General features: G+C 39.6%; 1 protein-coding gene and 1 non-coding gene across 2 annotated transcripts in view; both read right to left on the bottom strand.

Annotated features, from left to right (window-relative positions):
* LOC137503105 (uncharacterized) overlaps positions 1 to 24,254 on the bottom strand; it is a 229,468-nt gene that overhangs the window by 187,383 nt on the left and 17,831 nt on the right. The window lies entirely within an intron of this gene.
* LOC136886904 (U6 spliceosomal RNA) lies at positions 3,982 to 4,088 on the bottom strand. Its single transcript, XR_010861868.1, has one exon. It is a non-coding gene; the product is annotated as a U6 spliceosomal RNA (small nuclear RNA).

Genomic DNA, 24,254 nt, shown 5'->3' with positions numbered 1-24,254 from the left:
TGATTTGGCACCATCAGACTTTCTTCTATTCCCCAAGCTGAAATATTTCCTCGGTGGACAGAGATTTTCTACAAGGGAAGAACTGACAGCCGAATTGGAGAGGTATTTTGCAGGCCTGGAGGAATCTCATTTTCGAGATGGATCAAGGCATTGGAACATCGCTGGACCAAATGCATTAGTCTACAGGGAGACTATGTTGAAAAATAAAACCAGTTCCACCGAGGTAAGATACTTAATTCTAGTACATTCCGAGAACTTTTCAAACCACCTACGTAATAATATTAATAATAGTATTATGATCCTTAATTTTAAAATGATAACTAAAGTACACTTAAATGATGTAACTACAGTAATTCATTCTTTTGTTCATTCATTCATTTGTTCGTTCATTCATTCATTCATTCATTCATTCCTTCTACAATTATCCAGCAAGTCAGCGGGATCTACTTAGCAAGTTCTCACGGCAAGCCACTTTAAACTTGCGATGAGAGGAAACGTCCCTAATGGTCGTAGGTAGAGGGATTATGAAGAAGCAGTTGTAAACAGCAATACGGTTTACAGGTGTGGCAAAAGAGGAGCCATATCCTGTATTGTGGTTATGACAGGACAAGAGGTAAGAAAAAGGTGAAGAAAGAAATTTGGAAGTATTAGTGGGAAGTGATGGCTTGAAGTTCACAGCAATATGTGAAGGTGTTCCCTTGAATAAGAATTTCCTAAAGCCATTGGGATAGATACCCAGGCATCCTCGAGAAAAGTGGCACTGATAAATTTCAAGTGCCTTATATCAACCAAAGGTTAACGAAGTCAATGCATCGAGGATCACCAGTTCAAGTCCAGCAGCATTCCTGGGTTTCTTTCTCTTTCTTGTAGTTATGTGTCATTCTGGCTATATTCCATGTAAGAATATTTGTAACAGTCCAAACGTTGGATACAAAAATGAAATATTTTGGGTAGGAAATGAAACGAAATGAAACATTCAATTTAATTTTGGTATGGAATTAGTATGTTAGAGAGAGTGTGTGTGTGTGTGTGTGTGTGTGTGTGTGTGTGTGTGTGTGTGTGTGTGTGTGTGTGTGTGTGACACACACCAGTTTGCTGCTGTGAGTAACAACAGACTGATGGACTCGCAGAGTCGCAACTTAAGACAAGTAAGATATTTCCTTACGAGTTCTGTGGTCCATTACATGACACTCATTCTCTGAACTGTGAGGTAAGCAGCAGTGGCCGGCCCTAAAGGACTCCCAGACGGTGTCCTTCATAGAGAATGAAGTCCGACTTGTTGGCTGAATGGTCAGCATACTGACCTTTGGTTTAGAGGGCCCCGGGTTCGATTCCTGGCCGGGTCGGGGATTTTAACCTTCATTGATTAATTCCAGTGGCCCGGAGGCTGGGTGTTTGTGCTGTCCCCAACATCCCTGCAACTCGCACACCACACATAACACTATCCTCCACCACAACAACACACAGTTACCTACACATGGCAGATGCCGCCCATCCTCATCGGAGGGTCTGCCTTACAAGGGCTCCACTCTCGCTAGAAATAGCTACACGAAATTAATTATAGAGAATGAAAAGACTTTTGATGTAGACTTACATTCCTCGACAATGGGAACATAGAAAAAAAAATTTTAAGACGGTTTTAGTGTTTGGGTAGAAGGTGTATATCACCAAGAGTACTTACGATTATCTTTAATATCTCAATTGACAGATAAAAGAGGATGCTACCTGTTGCAAAAAACTGAAAATCTGAAACTTAGTTTTCATGAAATAATGCTTCAAAGTAAGGCAAAATGAGTGCTAAATATGTGACGTCATACATATACTCTGTTATAAGATGCGCTGTATTCAGTAGCAACGATTAGGAAGGCAGTCGCCCGCCCCCACACTTTGTGGACAAAACATTACATTTTTATTCAGTTTTAGCCAGCTGAAAATAGAATTTATAGGCATTATTAACAAAATTATTAGCAGAAATATGCATAAAATGTCTTTTGTCGTGGCTCACCGATGTATATAGCACCATAGCAAGTAGTGGAAACTTTGCATGTACTGTGAGGAAGGGTGACAAGAGTACATCTTTTACCAAGTTCTTGGACACCGAGGTATACCTAATTCACCTGCTTGCGCGTGCATTCGTCAGTCTAGCAGTCAATTTAGTATCTGCTAGTTTCTTAGTGCGTAGTCAAATACTAAATTATTTTTAATTGTATGATCACACCATACTTCTGTTTAATTGCAATACATGTGTAGTACTGCTCCTTTGGTGAAAGTTATATTGTATAGTTGTCCAACCCTTGTCTGTTTCTTTAATGGGTCAGGTATGAGGTGAGACGAATCTCCTCATCAGAGAAGTTAATGAGATGAAATGAATGACATGATATATGACAGTAGAAAAGGAGATGGTGAAACCCAGTGCCGGCACATAGCCTACTCCTGTTGAATAGCACCAAGGGGTCTGCTCAAGGCTAAACGTCCCCATTCGATGGACGAATCACCATCAACAGTGTGATATGCCCTCACTCCATATGAGCACTGCAGAGTGGTTTGGAATTTAATCCAGGCTTTTGGCACACAATGTAGTGATTAGAAATTGTATACCACCACCTATACTACCCTGCCGACCAACATTCTGACAAACGGGAATTGAACCGGCTAACCATGGTGTGAGACCGTTTAGACGTCAACGCCTTAACGATCATGGCCACCAGGCGGGCTTGTGATTGAATTAAAATCTCAAAAAGTATTATTATCACACTGAAGTTGGTAGGTAAACAACCTTTATCTCTCTGTGGAAATTTGCTCAGAGAGCATCAAAATATCTACCACTTTGTAGCTTTATTAGTTGTATATAACCCCCCCCCCCGCTCGCTGTGTCCCACAAACCTGGATACTTTCTGTTGTCTATACACTTTTTTTCCCCTGCCCCCACTTATAATTTCCAATCGCCGCTACTGGGTGTATTGACTCGCGCGCTCAATATCAATCAATCGATCAATCAATCAATGGTCTGCATTTAGGGCTGTTGCCCAGGTGGCAGATTCCATATCAACTGTTTACCTAGCTTTTTCTTAAACATTTTCAAAGAACCTGGAAATTTATTGAACATTTCCCTCCATAATTTATTCCAATCACTCCTCGTCCTATAAATGAATATTTGCCCCAATTCGTCCTCTTGAATTCCAACTTTATCTTCATGTTAGAATCCTTCCTACTTTTAATAGCTCCGTTCAATCTTATTCGTCTATCTATGTCATTTCACGCCAACTCTGCACTCGAAACATACCAAATAGCCTAGTCGAGCATCTCGTCTCCCTACCCCAAGTCTTCCCAGCTCAAAGTTTGCAACATTTTCGTAAAACTATTCCTATCTCGGAAATCGCCCAGAACTAATCGTGCTGCTTTCTTTTGCATTTTTTCCAGTTCTCATATCTTTCTTCTTTCTTAATCTGCTTACCCTCCAGGATTGGTTTTCCCCTCGGACTCAGCGAGGGTACCGCCTCAAGGGCAGTGTCCTGGAGCGTGAGACATTGGATCAGGGGGATACAACTGGGGAGAATGACCAGTATCTCGCCCAGGCGGCCTCACCTGCTATGCTGAACAGGGGCCTTAGTGGGGGAGGGGAAGATCGGAAGGGATAGACAAGGAAGAGGGAGGGAAGCGGCCATGGCCTTAAGTTAGGTACCATCCTGGCATTTGCCTGGAGGAGAAGTGGGAAGCCACGGAAAGCCACTTCCAGGATGGCTGAGGTGGGAATTGAACCCACTTATACTCATTTGACCTCCCGAGGCTGAGTGGAACTCGTATCACTTTTCAAATTTCGTGGCAAAGCCGGGAATCGAACCCGGGCCTCCGGGGGTGGCAGCTGATCACACTAACCACTACACCACTTTTCGCATCAACTCGTAAAAACACACACATTCGCTACGAAAAGCATAAATGTTATCCACTAGATTGAAGAGGAAATTCGTCAGGCAAGAAAAAAAAAATGTGGAACGCTTCACGATTTTGCGTGTCATCCTTGCGCAGGGGCCATGCTAATCTTCTCTGTATCGTTCCAATTTTAGTATATGTACCGCCGAAGCGAGTACAAGCAGTGAAAGTCTCCAGCATGTATATATACTTAGTAATGGTGAGTGATTATTGTCTACAGATTAGAGGTATATTCGGTAGTTATTTGTCCTTCGTTCTTCACCTATTTCCGTCTTATTATCAAATGTATTGGCGAAAATAATTATTCTCTGCAAGATCTTATAAAGATATATATGATTATAAAATATAATTTTATCTATTTGATGGGGTTTAAGTAGCGACTTTTTGCAGAATATTAACTCGCCATTGACGTCATGAGAATACGAATCATGAGAGCCAACATTACGGTTGTTCTGCAAGTCCGTAGGCCTACTCTAGCTTTAGAAATCTATCTGTGGGAAGAACCTTACAGGTTATTGGATTTTATTTATGATGTAATAGTAATAGTAGTACGAAGATTAGGGCACTTACGAGCTCTAGGTATTCCATGTTTAAAACTACCGGGAACAGGTTCATGTTGGTATGTATGGAACACAGACATGACCACATGACCACACGACTCGGGAAGAGGTAAAATCGAAACATGTTTCACTGAGAATGACACTCGGTAAATTATAATAATATGTTTATTGTAGCCGAACTGGCCATTTAGTGTGAGAAGTACATGAATTTACAAGTCTTATTCACTACAGAATTTCACCAGCGACTCTGTTCTCATCTTGCAGTTCAACACGTGGTTGGTCACCGCACCTTGCGCATATACAGTTCATGTCGACCTCGTGAAACATACCACATAGTCGAGCATCTCGTCTCCTTACCCCAAGTCTTCCCACCCCAAAGTTTGCAACATTTTGTAACACTATTCCTATGTCGGAAATCACCCAGAACAAATCGTGCTGCTTTCCTTTGCATTATTTCCAGTTCTCGTACCATCTCATAAAAACTTCTCTACTACAGGGAAGGGCCAACGGCCGTAGCCGTGTTGAAACACTGGATCCCGTGAGATCTCCGAAGTTAAGCAACATTGGGCGTGGTCAAGATTTGGATGGGTTGTCATGCACTGTTGGTGAAGGGTAAGGGAATGGAGGAGCAGAACGGAACTGGCCACCCTACCGCACATAAACTCCAGCTCAGACACACCCCTGCGGAGGTTCCGACCTGCCTTCGGGCAGAATACACTCTTACCTGATGGACAGGATCGTTAAGGCGTCAAGTCTCTTTGGTCTGATTCTCGAACCGAGTCGCATTGGTAGAAAAATAAATTTCCCTCCAGAATGACGGCCGGCAGGGTAGGAGAGGTGGCAATAGGCCTATTCTTCTCTAATGAGTAGATTGAGTGCCAAAAGCCCTGATTCACCTCCAAACATCTCGGCAGTGCTCACGTGGAGTGAGGGCATCCGACGCTGTTAGTGATACGTCCATCGGATCAATCATTCACCACTGATCTGCATTCAGGGGAGTAGCCCAGGTGGCAGATTCATTTTCAGATGTTTTCAAAGTCTTTTCTTAAATAGTCGCAAAGAATTTGGAAATCCATCAAACATCTACCTTGGCAAATTAGTCCAATCCCTAACTCCCCTTCATATAAAACGAATATTTGCTCCAACCTGTCTTTATTAATTTCAACTTCATCCTCACATTGTGATCCTTCATACTTTAAAAAACAACACTAAAACCCATTCGTGTACTGATGCCATTCCACACCATCACTCCAATGACAGCACAGAACACACCACTTAGTCAAGCAACTCGTCTCCCTTCTCCCAAGTGGTCCCAGTCCAAGCTTTGCAACATTTTCGTCGGATATCATTCAGAACAAATCGAGCTGTTTTCCTTTGGATTCCCTCCAGTTCCCGAATCAAGTAATCTCGGTGAGGGTCCCATACACTGGAACCATACTCTAGCTGGGGCCTTGCCCTTACCACATCCTTACTACAACTCTTAAATACCCTCATAACCATGTGAAGAGATCTGTAACCTTTATTTACAATTCCGTTTATGTGATTACCCCGATGAAGATCTTTCCTGATGTTAACACCTAGGTACTTACAGTGTTCTCCATAAGGAACGCTAAGCAGACACTTTTGTGTTTCTTGACAGGAGCAGGCTATTTGCCGCCACTGGCTTTCACCCTTGCCCTTCCTATTATCATGTATCACGTCGATCATTTCATCTCATTAACTCCTCTGATGAGGTTGACGTCACGAAGTGCATCCGACTGTAAAATCTTGTTACAATTACAATTTTCTTAATGTCACGCCGACACAAAAAGGTCTTATGGTGATGATGGTATAGGAAAGGTCTAAGAGTGGGATGGTACAGTCTCAGCATGTGCCTGGTGTGAAATAGGAAACCACGGAAAACCATCTCCAGGGCTACCAACAGTGGAATTAGAACACACTATCTCACAAATGCAAGCTCACAGCTGCACGCCTCTAATCACACGGCCAACTCACCCGGTAAAATCTCGCTATGAAGATTCATCTCACTTCTTACCCGACTCGGTAGAGAAATGGGACAAGGGTTGGACATACATACTAGTACAGAGAACAGAGCAGCAATCTACCCACCACTTCTTTTTAAAAGTTCCTGTTTTTAATTTTTATGTTATTCATCTTCTATTATTTTCACTTCTAATATGAAGTTTCCATCTTTCTCTGATTCGTTGAAAAACGCAGACTAAGGTATGGACTTTTCCTTTTTATAATTTTGTAAAGTATATTTCTTATAGTTTTGTAAACAAGGAACAACTTACGTGTGCTCATGGTACCGTTCAACATCTGTAATGTGAACTATTGTCACATCTCCACAGTCACTGTCTAACTCATCCATATCTTTACTAATATCATGGTCCGAAACCTTCTCCTTCTTATTATTCTTTTATTCCACCTTTTCCCATTCAGACGCGATCAATGATTCTGATCAATGTTTATGATGACTTAATACTTTAAATGCCGAAATATGGCCTATAACATGACTTAAAATTCCTCAAGTCTGCCTCTCTGGTGTAGTGGTTAGTGTGATTAGCCTCCTCCCTCAGAGGCCAGGGATCGATTCCCGGCTCAGCCACGAAATTTGGAAAGTGGTACGAGAGCTGGAACGGGCTCCACTCAGAATCTGAAGGTCAACTGAGTTGAGAGGGGTTCGATTCCCACCTCAGCCATCCTCGAAGTGGTTTCCCACTTCCCCTCCAGGAAAATGCCGGGATAGCACCTAACTCAAGACCATGGCCGCTTCATTTCTGTCCCTTCCAATCTTCCGAGAAGGCCCCTGTTCAGCATAGTAGGTGAGGTCGCCTGGGCGCGGTACTGGTCCTCATCTCAAGTTGTATACCCGACCCAAAGTCTCACGTTCCAGTACACTGTTCTTGGGGCAGCAGAGGTGGGATCCATCCCTTAGTCCGAGGGAAAATAGAATTTGGAATGCAAAACTGAAAGAACACAAGCATTCAGCAATAATACTGGGAAGAAAGAACAGAGGTGTTGAAATAAACTGTCTAGCATTTGCAGATGATTTCACCATGCTTTCAGAAAACTTGATAAATGCAGCAATAGCCAACAGAACAGGTTTAAGAATTTTTGCGGAAAAAAAATGTAAAAAGTGCTCCAGAATTTCTAATAACAGAAACTGGTCGAATAAGGAAGGCAAAGAAATTCAAATATTTGGGAGAAACAATCCAAGAAAATGGTTTAGAAAAATGTGCTGTAGAAGAAAGGATACACAGGATGGAAAGAGCATAAGGTATAACCAGGAATATCTACAACAAAAAGAGTTTATCTAAAAATTTCAAAATACAACACTAAAACACAGTAGTCAAACTGAAATGCCTATACATGAGTGAATGGCTAGTACTGAACTACATACATACATACATCCTACACACATCATTATAGATTGGTACGCCTTTCAGCATTCAGTCTGTAAGCCTCTATGAATTTACTAAACGTTGCCACAATCCCCTATTTGGAACTAGTGCTGTGGCCTCATTTAATTCTATACCTCTTATCTTTAAATCGTTAGAAACTGAGTTCAACCGTCATCGTCTTGGTCTCCCTCTACTTCTCTAACCCTCCATAGCAGAGTCTATTATTCTCCTAGGTAACCTATTATCCTCCATTCGCCTCACATGACCCCACTACCAAAGCCGGTGCCTTCCTACTATACTTCACGATTTCAGGTCTAATTTCATCTATTCCTGCTGTTTTATGACAATGGACTTTATTTACCACATTCTCCACGTCCTCAAGCATAATTTACCAACATCATTTTCCTCCTCCCCATGAGTTCGGTTGTTAACGACACCACCAAGAAGATTTCCTTTTACATTGAGAAGATTTTTGAAATATTTCCTCAATCTGTCTAGTGGTTTCCTGGGATCTATTACGCGTTCACCTGAATTACCCAAAACACTGCTCATTTCCTTTTTACATTCCTTCCTAAGATCCTTTATTACTGTGCAGAAAGGTTTCCCCGCTGATTGATCTAGCCTTTCCAGGTTATTACCAAAATCTTCCCACGACTTCTTTTTGGATTCAACAACTATTTGTTTCGCTCTGTTTCTTTCATCTACGTACAATTCCCTGTCCGCATCAGCCCTTGTTTGGAGCCATTTCTGATAAGCCTTCTTTTTACGTTTACAAGCTGCTCTCACTTCATCATTCCACCAAGATGTTTGCTTTTTCCCATCTTTACACATAGTTGTTCCTAGGCATTCCCTTGCTGTTTCTACTACAGCATCCCTGTATGCCACCCATTTTCTTTCTATATCCTGAACCTGCTTATTGTCCACTGTTCGGAACTTCTTACTAATCATATCCATGCGCGTCTGTCTAATTTCCTCGTCCTGGAGATTTTCTACCCATATTTGTTTGCAGACAGATTCACTTTCTCTATCCTAGGCCTAGAGATACTACAGATCAGATAGTGGTCTGCATCATCGAAAAATCCCCGGAAAACCTGTACGTTCCTAACAGATTCCCTGAATTCAAAGTCGGTTAAATATAGTCCATTATGGATCTTGTACCCCTACCCTCCCATGTGTAGTGGTGAATAGCCTTTTGCTTGAAGAATGTATTCGTAACTGCTAAACCCATACTAGCACAGAAGTCGAGCAAACACTTCCCATTCCTATTAGCTTCCATATCTTCCCCACATTTACCAATCACCCTGTCGTATTCTTCAGTTCTATTTCCAACTCTTGCATTGAAATGACCCAATAGCAGTATCCTATCCTTGCTATTGACCCTGACTATATGTCACTCAATGCTTCATAAAATTTGTCAACTTCATCGCCATCTGCACCCTCACATGGTGAATACACTGAGACAATTCTCATCCGAATTCCTCCAACTGCCAAATCTACCCACATCATTCCCTCATTTACGTGCCTAACAAAAAACTATGTTGCGTGCAATAGTATTCCTTATGAACAGTCCTACCCCACACTCTGCCCTTTTTAACACCCTTCAAATACGCTTTATAATCTCCTGTCTCTTCCTCGTTATCTCCCCTTACCCATACATCAGGATTGCTATCCCCAGAAGCAAGGGAGATTAAAACCTCTACATCCCTTACGGCAACTAGGCAAGAGGTTGATAGAATCAAAGTACAACATGGACGAAACTTGGCGGGAAGAATGGACTACATCAAACCCTAATCAGCTAGGATTGATCACTGATCCCTGCAGAAAACCTCCTGGTTTCAATCTCACAAGAAGGATATGGATGTCTCTGAACAGAGTGTGGACTGGTCACAGAAGATGTAACTTCTGGCTACACAAGTGGGGGGAAAACTCCTAGCCCTCAGTGTGAGTGTGGTGATGCAGTGCAGGTAACTCATCATATTGTGACAGAATGCGCATTATGGTCTTTCGGTTGATATAGATGTTGATTCCCATATGGAACCTGAAATATTTGTTCCGAATGAGTAAATTTATAATACCAATATAAATGGTCCGTTATTGGACATTATAAATTTTCCAGCTAACTCATTCCTGGTTGCCAGCGTTTCACCCCAGTGTGCTAAGTTGGGCTCATCAGTTGGTAAATAGCACACCCACCAAGACACATGGCCAGTGCATACCGTGGAGGCCACTGCGTAGGCCACTTGAAGCCACTGGCAGCACCAATGCACTATGAGAGACTTTGTCTCATTACCAAAAGTTAATGCCTGCCAGGCAATGGAGCTGGAAAATTTATAATGTCCAATAACAGACCATTTATATTGGTATTACTGTCCTTCAACGGAGGATATGAAGACCTTTGGAATGCCAGTGACGATGCAGTGAAGTGGATTACTTCTCTGGACATTAAATTGTGATTTTTAGTGATCATGAGTGAATATTACTAGATATTTATTACCTTCATATTTGTAACTGTATGCTCTGCATGCCATAAATAATAATAATAATAATAATAATAATAATAATAATAATAATAATCCCCTTACCCAAATATCACTTACTCCTAGCACATCATCTTTGCTGACTCAGCCAATTCTACTTTCTTCTTCCATAAGCCCCATTAATATTGATAGCTCCCCATCGAATTCCATTTTGTTTGCCAAGTTGCTTCCAAGGAGTCCCACACCTATGAAATGGGAGTGGGACTCTGTTACTTCCATAGGTCCGAGGCTTGCTTAAAATGTTCTGAGCTCAGTAAATTTGTGAAGCAGGGTGCTACCCTACTTACATATAGTCCAATTTATGATCTCTCCTTTAACGGGTTAGGGACCACGGTGGATTATATAGTCCTAGCCACCCGAACACAAAGAGGCAATGACTCAGAATATGTCCGAGATGCCCACTCCCATTCTGTAGCAACTGTATCGCGACTCTCAGGACCACTTACTAGGGCACTCAGCCGTTGCTCATGGTTCACGAACTAGGACGTGACTACAGTAACCCACACCATCAATTATAAACAGAAAAAATCAGAAGTACTGGAAAGAAGAATTATTATATGGAATATACTGGAAATCAAGAAGTAACGATGAAATATATCGGAATATAGAAAACGTAACAGAATCAACACGGAAGAGATGATTGATATATTTTGGATATTTATACAGAATAGATGACAACAGGTTAACCAAACAGATCTTCAAATATATTTGGAACAAGAAGACAACAACAACCTAGATTCATGAAGTGAAGAATGATTTGGTAAGAAACAACACAGGAGAAGAATAAGAAGCAACAGAGGTGTATTTTTAGAGTGAAAGTGTTAAAAATGGAAGGATTTCAAGGTCGGAAGGGAAGGAAAACAGCCTCAAAATGGTCTGAAGAGAGGATAAGGAGATATAGTGAGAAGATGGAGTATTGGAGGAAGAAGAAGGAACAACAAAGAATGAAACACTGAAATTGGCACGTGGTCTCTAGAAGGCCCCAACAGAGAAATAATAATAATAATAATAATAATAATAATAATAATAATAATAATAATAATAATAATAATAATAATAATAATAAGTACAGAAACTTCCATTTTGAAATTAACTTTTTACAAGCAAATTAAATGAGCATCTATATATTGGCATTATTTGGATACTATACAATCCACTGATATTCTGCTGCCCTTTGAGTTCATGTATTTCTCAGAAAGGTATCTGAACACTTGTAGAAACATCTTCCTCATCAAATTGTGAAATAATTCTCCTTCAGTTGACAGCTTTAGATGGCTTTACAATTCGCATTCTAACACTTGAAGTGAATCACACACGAATAGATGAAACTCATGCAGTATAAACTGAAATGAATAAGCACATATGAGTATTATAGTACTCGGGCACTTCAACAACCTGACAGAAAGGTGAATTTGTACCTGCTGCAATGAAAAATACCTCCCTCCTCTCATCGCAAGCCCTTCCACATTAGAATCAATATGTCGTCTCATTCTCCAGGGATACAGATTTACAAAAATAAGGATGATAGTTGTAGAAGGTTCCTTTATTTCATAGTTTTTGAAGTGAGTAATAAATCATTTGATGTTTGAATATTCTCATTTATTGAAATCTCCAAAGACGTTCGTATATATTGAGCGCTTGTTGTTTAAAGGGGCCTAACATCGAGGTCATCGGCCCGATCGATTACCCTTCGCGAATGCATTAAAAAGGCTAAATAATGCCACAAACAAAGGCAATTTATTTAAAAAATGTATATAAATAATTGTTGAAAATGACAAAATAATTATGCAAAAATTGTTTTGTTAATTTGTCCTTGTCCATTCTGTACAGGAGACCAAATGGCATTCTCCCAAATAGGTCCCTTTTTTTTCTTAGGATTCTCTTTTCTGCATTGCTTATTCTCCTATTTGAGAAGGTATTCAAAGAATCTGTTGCATAATAAAACTGCTGGAAGGATTACAGTTTTGTAGTGTCTCAATTTAGCATTCCTGAATACTGACTTCTGTTGTATATATTTATCGTTGCGCAATATGCTTTCTCCATTCTGTGAATTCTTGCCTTCGTGCTGTCTTTCTCTACTGCTGTTACTGTTATTACTTCACCTAAGTATTTGAATTTGTTGATTCTTTTATTTTCAAAGATTTAAATTTCTGAAGGTGCATTATTGATAGTAGTGACCCATTCTCCTTTTTCATAGGAAAATTAAAATCTTATTATGGCTGCACACTTTTCAAATTCTTCTAATATTATCGTTCTTTCTTCTGGTTTTTTTTACTAGTGTGACTAGATCATAATTACTTTCTTCATACAAGACATCAGAATGCAGATACACCTGCTGAACACTAAGGCCTATGAGAACACATTTCAAATTCTCAGAGAAAAACGCAGCTATATCAGGAATGACTTTTATTCAACAGCCACCATAATGATGGATGATTGAAAACAAGCAAATTACGAGCTTTGACACATAATAATGCATTATGCAATACATAGTCTTTATCACAAGTTCCGCTTAAATAAGAGATTTCATCACCTGAATTAAAATTAAGTGTGTGAACTGTGCAATGAACACCGTGAAAGATATCACGCAAATATCTGCAGTAAAATATAAATATCAATAACAAAACTAGGACTAGATTAATGTAATATAGTTTTTGTATTTTGCACACTGTGTGCATTTTCGTCAATAATAATATTAATAATAATGTTATTGGCTCTACGTTCCACTAACCACTCCCATGGTTCCCAGACATGCCGAAGTGCTGGAATTTCTTCCTTTAGGAGCTCCCCAATGTACCAGTAAATCTAGCAACTCAAGGCTCACACACCTGAGCACCCTCAAACACCCAGTTGTAGGTTAGATGAAACAACGAAAACAATTTAATAAGTAAGTCTACGAAACCCTCAAAACCCTGCAGCCGTTACAATAGTGACAGCCTACCACCAATTTTTAAAAATTCTCTTTCAAAATTTGAAGTAAAAAATTGGATTCCAGTAACGTTAGGAAAATTACATTTCATTATAAAACTGTACATTCTCATCAATAAGGAAGTCTGCTCGGTAATATTAAACTTAGGTGACTGACTTTTAGTGAGCAGTTCACTGGTAAATGTTTTCAGGTTGAAGATACGGTACTACAGGCTCTCGAGCTTCCATCGGAGGATGTAGTGATGGCGAGGTGGGGTTTGAGATATAAGGGGATAGGATGCTGGTTGACAGTTTCGTTGGAACGAAGGGTGCAGGAAGATACTTTAAGCTCGATAGAGTCTGTAGCAGTAAAAGTGTCTTCTCAAACCCCTCTACGAGCATGCGCCAGCCAAGTCTCCATGGTTGCATATAATAAAATTAAATAATTCACGACCTTGTTTGGACTTATGGGTTATGAACTTCATATTGTTGGTCCGTATTGAACTGAGATAACATATAAATAATGCACAGTAGAGTATTCCACCTATTCAATACTAAGTTGTATTTACAGTATTTACATTACATGGGACTAGTTTCAACCCTACTCGGGGTCATCATCAGCCATATTAAAACATACACAAAATAAATGCGAAATCCTAAAACATGTTTTTCTAGCAGTAAGAGTCTTATGAAAAATATAATTTTACAATATGAAGTGTGGATGAAATGTTGCAAATGAAAATGAAATATTACGTGTGATGCAGGAGAGTAATAATGAATACAAGTACATTATACATGCTAAGAATTCTGGAACAAAAGTACAAATAAGGTGCTCTGTGTTGTTAAAATCTATAGACTCATGGAATTCAGTAGGTCCTGGTGATACATAACTGGAGCTATGGCAATAAGAATGAACCCAAAGTAAACTGACACATATATAAAAATATATAAAAATATACAGGTATGTACAATGTCTGAGTAACAAAATGTGTGGTTGATACTCTCTGGAAGAAGAGTCGACTAAACACTGTATCAGCTTAAGTGGATAATTTGGCAGTTGGTGTATTAAGTAACCAAGCCGTGCTCATGGGCTGCATGGTTGATTGTTGTGCAGAATGTGAAGTTTTTAAATTCTTGTTGAGAAGAAAGTAGACACTGCGCGCGGTGATGTTAATTGGTGGAATTCTCAGTTCATAGCGGAAAACAAATTGGACCTATTAAAATTGAGAAAAGCCAGTACAAAGCAAAGTGCACGGAAAAGGAAAAGATTAACACAAAGTGAATGGACACTTACCTCACGCTGGGGTGTGTGTAGTTTAAATGATAGTGTGCAACTGATGGCGGAAGGGGAAATATGGGCGGGGAGGAGGGCATGTGCCTGCAACCCCACAGGCTGGGAAAAGCAGTTGGAGAAGAAGACACTATATCATTTTAAACATATTCCAGTGGTAATACAAATCGTCATTAGGCCAAGGAGTCGTCATCGACGCAAACAGTTACCTTATGTGAGAAATTCATTGAAAAAAAAAAAACACCATAGCACAACAGCCCCAAAAGACCATGGCCTACTAAGTAACCGTTGCTCAGCCCGAATGCCTGCAGATTATGAGGTGTCGTGTAGTCAGCATGACGAATCCTCTCCGCCATTATTCTTGGCTTTCTAGACCGGGGCCGCTATCTCACCATCAGACAGCGTCTCAATTGTAATTACGTAGATTTAGTAGATCTTGAACTAGTCCTCAGATCCAGGTAAAAATCCCTGACCTGGTCGGGAATCAAATCTGAGGTCTCCGGGTAAGAGACAGGAATGCTACCCCAACACCGCAGGATCGGCTAAATTCATTGAAAAGGTCTAAAAAATTCTTCAGGAATTTCTACCTCTAGACATCTTATGTCCCTTATTTTATTACAGTTTATAGGATTTGGTTTTTATAGGCTTTTCCTGTTGGAAGTTGGACAGCTGCAAATAAAAAGTGTTCTCAAGAAGACCATTGGTAAAATATTCCGAACTCACTGTTCCTGGATTTTCAGCAGAGTATACTAACTGCATAAAGGATGCAAGATGGAGACGACCATTTATGCTGCAGGCCACTCCTTTTTCTCAAGATTCTCCGGACAGCCCACCTCTCTTTTAAAACTTTGATCATCATGCAGAAAAGTTCAGAATATCACTGGTTTCTACCATATGATATTGAATTTTTTTTGTTTGCGAGTTGCTTTACGTCGCACTGACATAGATAGGTCTTACGGTGATGATGGACAGAAAAGGGCTAGGAGTGGGAAGGAATCATCCATGGCCTTTTTAAGGTATAGCCCCAGCATTTGCCTGGTGTGAAAATGAGAAAACCGAGCTCGATAGCTGTAGTCGCTTAAGTGCGGCCAGTATCCAGTAATCGGGAGATCGTGGGTTCGAGCCCCACTTTCAGCAGCCCTGAAGATGGTTTTTCCGTGGTATCCCATTTTCACACCAGGCAAATGCTGGGGCTGTACCTTAATTAAGGCCACGGCCGCTTCCTTCCCATCCTAGGCCTTTCCTATCCCATCGTCGCCATAAGACATATCTGTGTCGGTGCGACGTAAAGCAAATAGCAAGAAGAAGAAAATGAGAAAGCATGGAAAACCAACTTCGGGGCTGCCGTCAGTGGGGTTCTAACCCACTTTCTCCCGAATACTGGATACTAGCCGCATTTAAGCGACTGCAGCTATCGAGCTCGGTGATACTGAATTTGCTATGATGTTTTTCTGCTGATAAGTTCATAATACTGCCTAGCATCATAAATTTGATCAATTTTCTCCTGGCATAAGAGCCCTTTCTGAAATGAACTTCAATTTTTTACAAATTGCTTTACATCCCACTGCCACAGATAGGTGTTATGGTGGCGATGGGATAAGAAAGAGCTAGGAGTGGGAAGGAAGCAGCTGTATGCCCCAGCATTTGTCTGGTCTGAAAATGGGAAACCACGGAAAATCATTTTCAGGGCTGCCGACAGCGGCGTTCAAACCCACTATCTCCTAAATGCAAACTCACAGCTATGTGCCCCTAACCACATGGCCAACTTGCTTGGTAAAATGAACTTCAAATCATGCATTATTCACTCCTCATTTTGGAAATGACACAGGCTGGATAGGTGCTACTTTCTCTTGTGAGGAAATAACACCAAGATGTTTAAGATATAAATAATTTAAAAATGAAATATTGGCAATTTTGGATATGTGCCATTCCTAAAATGACTCATTCAATTCTCATCAAATATTAAATGTGAGGAACATACAGTACCATGTGCTCTTTCTTTCTCGAGCAATCGTAAAACTGGACAACCATCCTATCTTAACACTGATCGGAGAATTGAAGAGAATTGAAGAGGCTCGACACTCCAAAGACTGAAGATGCTGTTATGTGCCAGCCCCGTGGTAGCCCCTTTCGTTACTTCCAGTAAGGGGCTAGTGACTCACATGACCTGGGATCTCCCAGCCGCCTTGTAGGGTAGGTTATCTTAAAACAATTAAGGTTATTATAATGGTCGACCTATTCAATACAAAACATTTGTAAGAATGTTTATAAATTATACATGACACTCAAATTGGGACATGTTTTACTCTAGTTGTGGGCATCTTCAGCCTAACTTTCATCCTCAAAATCAAATGTTATTGGGATCCCAATATTTTCATACTGAACCATTTTAATAGCTAAAATAGTATAAGTTAAAAATACAATATGTCGAAATTTTTACTGACAGGTGAACAATTATTTAAAGGAGTTCTTGAAGCAGTCTTTAAAATTAATTCATTAAAATGTTTGGTGTTGGCACCTATTAAAATATTATCATGTGGTTAGGTACCCTCCATCTTATAAATCAATGTTTAACAAATAAAAATACATTAATACTTGATACAAAATAAACACCACATTAGGACACTGTGTAGTCACAGGATAAAGAGATTTAAGATAAAAGTTATCTGGATGTTAATTAAAATGTTTATTGTCTGATAACATCTGTTGATAGTATTCAAAGGATATTAGAAAAAAACTTGAACTTAGAAAAAAAATAGGACTACATTTTCCATTCATCTCACACAACCCCACCACCGAAGGTGGTTTACATATAGAACTTAATCCACAAAGTGCTCCCTTTGTGGATCAGTGGTAGAGTGTTGTGCTCTAAATCCCAAGAGAGCGGGTTCAATCCCAGAAGAGTTAGTCGGATTTTTGAAGGGCATAAAAAAGTCCATTTGACATTCCATGTCATACGACATCGGCATGTAAAAGAACTCTGGTGACATGTTTGGTGTTTACCCAACAAAATTAATAAAAACTCAGATGCCCAAGAGAGATGCGGTTTACTCTACTCTAGTAGGTCCAGAGTAAAACAGAACGTTGAAATTGATGAGCGAAACAGCCAGATGGTGTCAAAATAAAATGCTTATCCATAGAGTTCATTCCTATCTTATTTGGCTCCATGGCTAAATGGTTAGCATTCTGACCTTTAGTTCTGGGTTCGATTTCCGGCGGGGTCGGGTATTTAACCTTGACTGGTTAATTTGTCTGGCTCAAAGGCTGGGTGTTTGTGCCGTCTTCATCATTAGAAATAATCTTAATCTTAGGCTGGGCCCCATCTTCACAGACATGCAGGACACCTATAGGCTTAGTAGTAAAAGACCTGCACCAGGCTTTCCCAGAGGCCATATGCCATTATTATTATTATTATTATTATTATTATTATTATTATTATTATTATTATTATTATTATTATTATTATTATTATTGTCCGACTCGTTGCCTGAATGGTCAGCGTACTGGCCGTCAGTTCAGAGGGTCCCGGATTCAATCGCTTCTGATTATTTCTTCTGGCTTGGGAACTGGGTGTTTGTGTCCGTCCCAACACTCTCATCTTCATATTCACATAACACACTACACTACCAACCACCACAGATACACGCAATAATGATTACATCCCTCCATATAGGGTTAGCTATCCAGTAATCGGGAGATAGTGGGTTCGAGCCCCACTGTCGGCAGCCCTGAAGATGGTTTTCCGTGGTTTCCCATTTTCACACCAGGCAAATTGCGGGGCTGAACCTTAATTAAGGCCATGGTTGCTTCCTTCCACTTCCTAGGCCTTTCCTATCCCATAATCGCAATAAGACCTATCTGTGTCGGTGCGACGTAAAACAAATAGCAAAAAAATATATATGTAGGGTTAGCGTCAGAAAGGGCATCCGACCAGAAAACAGGGCTAAATCCACATGTGCGACGCAGTTCGCACCCGCGACCCCACAGATGTGAGAAAAGCGGTCGGAAAAGAAGAAAGAAGATTATTATTATTATTATTATTATTATTATTATTATTATTATTATTATTATTATTATTATTATCATCATCATCTTAGCCTTTATCTCCTCATTCTGAGTACCCTCCTCTCATCCTTCCCATTTATTTTTTAATCAACAATCATGCTCATTACCTTTGTGTGTTTAGTTTTTAAAATATATATCTTAGAATTTTTATGTAATTCACTGTCAATAAATCACCATTTATATGGTATTTGTAAGGAGAAAAAAAAGTATTCCATGTTAGGGATAGCTGCCGTCAGGGGAATTTTAGAACAACAATTATATAAACTGCCTGTCTCTGTGGTGTAGTAGTTAGTGTGATTAGCTGCCACCCGCCCAAGGCCCGGATTTGATTGCTGGCTCTGCCATGAAATTTGCAAAGTGGTACAAGGACTGAAACAGTGTCCACTCAGTCTTGGGAGGTCAACTGAATAGAGGAGGTTCGATTCCCACCTCATTTCTTCTCCAAGCAAATGCCACGATAGTACCTAACTTAATGTCATGGCCGCCTCCTTCCCTCTTGCTTGCCTGTCCCTTCCAATCTTCCTATCCACCAGAATGCCCGTGTTCAGTGTAGCAGGTGAGGCCACCTTGGAGGGGTACTGGTTGTATCCCTGACCAAATATATCACGCTGCAGGATGCTGCCCTTGAGGCGGTACAGATGGGATCCCACGCTGAGTCTGGAGAGAAAATCAACCCTGGAGGGTACACGGATTAAATAATAATAAAATATATAAACTCATTATATTCTATAAATAATGTATGAAGTATTTTAATGGCATTAAAATAAATTGCTATCACTTTGATGCTGTTATCGTACAGTACCCCTTGTTCTAGGGCAGTTATCGCTTGTGATTTTCTCTCTCCCTCTTTTCCATCTTACAAATAAGATATCCCGAGTTGATTCAGTCTTCACTGCTGTACAGCAAAGTTGGTCTGAAATCAAACCAATGTAATGAAAATTTCATCCAAGAATTCATACTGTAGTAGAATACCATTGATTGCAACTGAAACCTTACTGCATTCATTTCACTTACTAGGCGTACACCGCTATCCTGAGAGAATCCTCACCCTACACTACCCCATGGCGCTACATACGCAAAGGGCCATGGCCTACCAAGTGACTATTGCTCACCCTGAAGACCCGCAGATTACGAGGAGTGGTGTGGTCAGCACAACGAATCCTCTCGGCCGTTATTCTTGGCTTTCTAGACCAGAGCCACCATCTCATTGTCAGATAGCTCCTCAATTGAAATCACATAGGCTGAGTGAACCTCAAACCAGCCCTCAGATCCAGGTAAAAATCCCTGTCCTGGCCAGGAATCGAACCTGGGGCCTCTAGGTAACAGGCAGGCACAGTACCCCTAAACCATGGGGCTGGCATATTCTGGGAGAATACACATCCTAAATACTTGAAATGATCCATCTGCCAGTTTTGTACTCCTAAACTGACATTGTCCTTTTTCAGTTCACTTTAGTATTGAAATTGATAATTTTCTTATCATTTTCACTGCACCTCTATTCAAATGAAAAGATATTAGATAACAAGAAATTAACATAATTAATCTCTATTGCCAACCTTGAACAAGTGTTAAGGATATTTTGATGGTAAACTCCACCTTGACAATACTTTAAAAAAATATATAGGCCTACTCCTTTTCAGAACAGCACCAAAGGGACATGCAGACATGCCGACTCCCACAATTTAAGTGGGAGACTCCCTACATTTCGTCCTTGCTCCCTCCCTCCTGATCGCAGAGACTTATTTCCCAATTTTGAGAGCAGATTTAGTGTTCCTGTATTTTTTGAAAATCCTAGCTGGAGAGAATTGTTTTATGGGCAATGGCAAGGCAGATGCAATCAGCTGGTGGTGTTCTTAAATATGTCAGAATCTCTAACGTAATGCTTTTAACTCAATTCAAAACAAAGCTTCCCAAAAAAAAAAAAAAAAAAAAAAAAAAAAATTGTAGGAAAAACTTTTAACTCTAAAATCCATTCGACGAGGCCAGTGCTTTGAGTATACATTTATAAAGAGGCCTAAGGCAATTACAATGAAGAGACATGTGTTTAAGGCTTGGATACATGCAATATTGCAGTATTTATCTATATAAATTAAATCGTAATGACCGTGTGTCTGTACATTGACTATTTTGGTTAAATTTTCATATAGTTATCACTTTCAGGTATAATAATGACCATCAGCATATTTTTTAGCTTTAGTTTCCTGGAAGTCCTATCCCGCCCTGAAATCAAGTGCGGCACAATCTGCCAGACGAGCTAGAAAACTGACATTTGGCAAAATTATCGCTCTTAGCCTCTAATCGACAGAAAAATTCCAAGATGTTTAAATATTTCACTTTTTACCCCCCAGAAAGTATCAATATATGAGGGCAATTTTAATTACGGTGCAGACGTTAGTTTCGAGGTATTTCGTGGCTAAACAGTAAGTTGCATCCCAAAACAGATGGCACATTCAAACTCGGCATGTCAAAATCTACAATATTGGTCCAGTGACATTTTGTCGTATCTCTATCCCTTATATGTTAGATTTGGCTATATTTCTTAATTGTATGTAAATTTTGAGCTTTTTACAGATATAATTCATAGTTTGACACACGTATAGGAAGGATAGAATCATCAAATTCGACACGAACATTGGCTCACCCAGTAGCCATATATGAGCCAAATTACAATCATGTTTCTAGCTGTCACATAGGTATCCAAAAAATAATGCACTGTGTGAAAACCTTACCCAAATTTTTCCCTATTCAATGTTTCTAACTCATTCTAGTCCATAAATAGAAGAGATACAAGAAAATGTGAAGGGATCAACCATTTATACCACTAAAAGTGGCATCATATGGTGCAATCCGTTTGTTGATATGATGTAACGTTTAGCAACAGTTAATCTGTAAATGAAGGTCTACAATATTGTAAATGTGCATATACTTTCGTATGTCGATCTATATACTCATATATTCATTGAAGTTGATTTTTAGCTATCTACAAATGGTGTGTCTGCCACTATAATTAATACTTTACAAATTGATAGTGACTGTGAGCAGGAGGGCATCTGCTATTGTAATCAATACTCCCCACATCGACTTTGACAGGCAGTAGGAATGGGGTCCTTCTCCAACTCCTGTGTAACTGACATTAGTAAGCAGGGCCTGCCATTGTAATGAATAATTCCCTTCTCGATTTGACTGGCAGAAGGCAAGGGAGCATGCAATTTTGTTCAAAACTCCCCTACCCGATTGTGTTTGGCAGTAGGCAAGGGTGCCCACCTTTATAAACAAATGTATCCATTTAAAATGTGATTGGCATTAGGCAAAGTGGCCTGTTATTATAATCAAAACTCACCATCTGGATGTGATTGGCAGTAAGCTGACTGGCATTAGGTAAAGAGACCTGTCATTATAATGATAACAGCACAACTCAATTTTTACTGGCAGCAGGGAAGGTGCCTGCTGTTATAACAAAAACTCCTCAACTATAATGTGTTTGGAAGTAGTAAAGAGGGCCTGCCATTGTAAGGAAAACTCCCCAAATCGATAGTGACCACACAGTAGGCAAGGGGCCTGCCATTATAATGAAAACTTTCCAACTTATTGTGAATTGCAGTAGGCAAGTGAGCCTGCCGCTATCATCACAACTCTGCAACTTGCACTTTACATCGGAAACAACGTATGGGGACCTCTCCGTGCAGTTTCTTGGATAATGCTAAGACACGCAATTTTAGAAATATAATTCACTACGTGTACGGTAGTGTATAACGTCAGCAACATTAAACTGTTTACAGAAATTTCCAGTTATAACAGATACTACATGACTGTCAGTAAGTTCAGTTTATGAAATAATCTGATACAATATTAAACAATTGAACATCAACCTTTTTAGAATTCCAGGGGGCAAGCACCCCCCTTATCCCCCCCCCTTGCGGGCGCCCATGAATTGGATGAATTTGCTAGTAAATAAATAAATAAATAAATAAATAAATAAATAAATAAATAAATAAATAAGAGAAATTATGTAGTTGAGTAGTATAATGTGTAAATATTCTTGTAAGTTACGTAATCAATGATGTGTCGTAACATGTCGGGATATACAGCAAAAAATCTCCTGAATTTTTACTTTTGAAAGTTGGCACATCTGGACACGTTTCATCTCTATGCAAGAGATATCTTCAGCCAAAGAACACAAGGCCGCACGCCGGTCAGCCGGGTCAGGGAGAGACAAGTGAAGGAACTTCTCCATAACATACATAGCCATTAGACCAATCCAGCAGTTCAACCTTTATATTTTGAGAGAAGTTCCACCTGAATTAAGCCTATTTCTCACTTACTATGAGAACATCAAGAACAATAACTTATCAGCTAATTTTTGGACTATCAGCCAGTGTTTTTAATTGAGTATTCATAAGGTCTATAAAACTACCATCATGATCCAAAAAACAATGCTAATTATTTTAACTATGTAATCTAATTTTAACTTTATGATCTTCTCTGAAGACCTAACATATTTAATTATACACACTTTTTAACATAAACATGTCTGTTGAAGTGTATTCTTTTAATTGTGGTGTTTGACCAAGTTCTTATTGTACAACTCAAGAAGTTTAGACATGATATTTAAGATATACCGTAGCAGTTTATTGGGAATTCCATGTGTACCTTTACTATACTTTTGTTCTTTGGTTGTAAATGTCGCCCACATAGATATGAAACATGTCTCTTTGTTGCTGTACTGAAAAGGAATATTTTTTTAAAAGTAATGTAAAGATGTAAAGGTGGAGTATACCCTCAAAATATACTTAAAACTTGATAATAATAATAATAATAATAATAATAATAATAATAATAATAATAATAATAATAATAATAATAATAATAATAATAATAATTTTTTCATTTAATGTCATTTGTTTTACATCCCACAAACTACTTTTATGGTTTTTGGAGATGCTGAGGTGCCAGAATTTAGTCCTGCAGGAGTTCTTTTATGTGCTAGTAAATCTACCGACACGAGACTGACGTATTTGAGCACCTTCAAATAGCACCGGACTGAGTCAGGATCGAATCTGCCAAGTTGGGGTCAGAAGGCCAGCGCCTCAACCGTCTGAACCACTCAGCCCGGCCTTAAAACTTGTTCATGATATTAGATTGTAGGCTTACAGTACCAGTCTGCCATTAAGACTAAATCATTGGCATCAGTAGCGGCAGTTGCAAATTAGAAGCGGAAGGGCGAAAAAGAAGACAACAAAAAGTACCTGGGTTTGAGTGAGGGATACAGCGAGGGAGGGGGGGGTATATAAATCAAAACTGAAAAAAAAAAAAAAAAAAAAAGGTAATGTTTTTGATGCGCACGCAAGCAGGTGAATCATAGCTCAGTGTCCACAAACTTGGCAAAAAATCCACTACTGCTGTGGCGTTATACAAATCGGTTAGCCGCGACGAATGACATTTTATGCGTATTACCGGTAAGAATTTTGTTAATAACTGAAGAAAATAAAGGAAAGAATCAGCTGATAAGACAACAGGGCTTGTACAAAGTGCTTTCTTTTTTAAATAATTCCTATAATTC

This window comes from Anabrus simplex, chromosome X (assembly GCF_040414725.1).
Source record: "Anabrus simplex isolate iqAnaSimp1 chromosome X, ASM4041472v1, whole genome shotgun sequence".
Lineage (NCBI taxonomy): Eukaryota > Metazoa > Arthropoda > Insecta > Orthoptera > Tettigoniidae > Anabrus > Anabrus simplex.
This window is presented reverse-complemented; position numbering and strand designations above follow the sequence as displayed.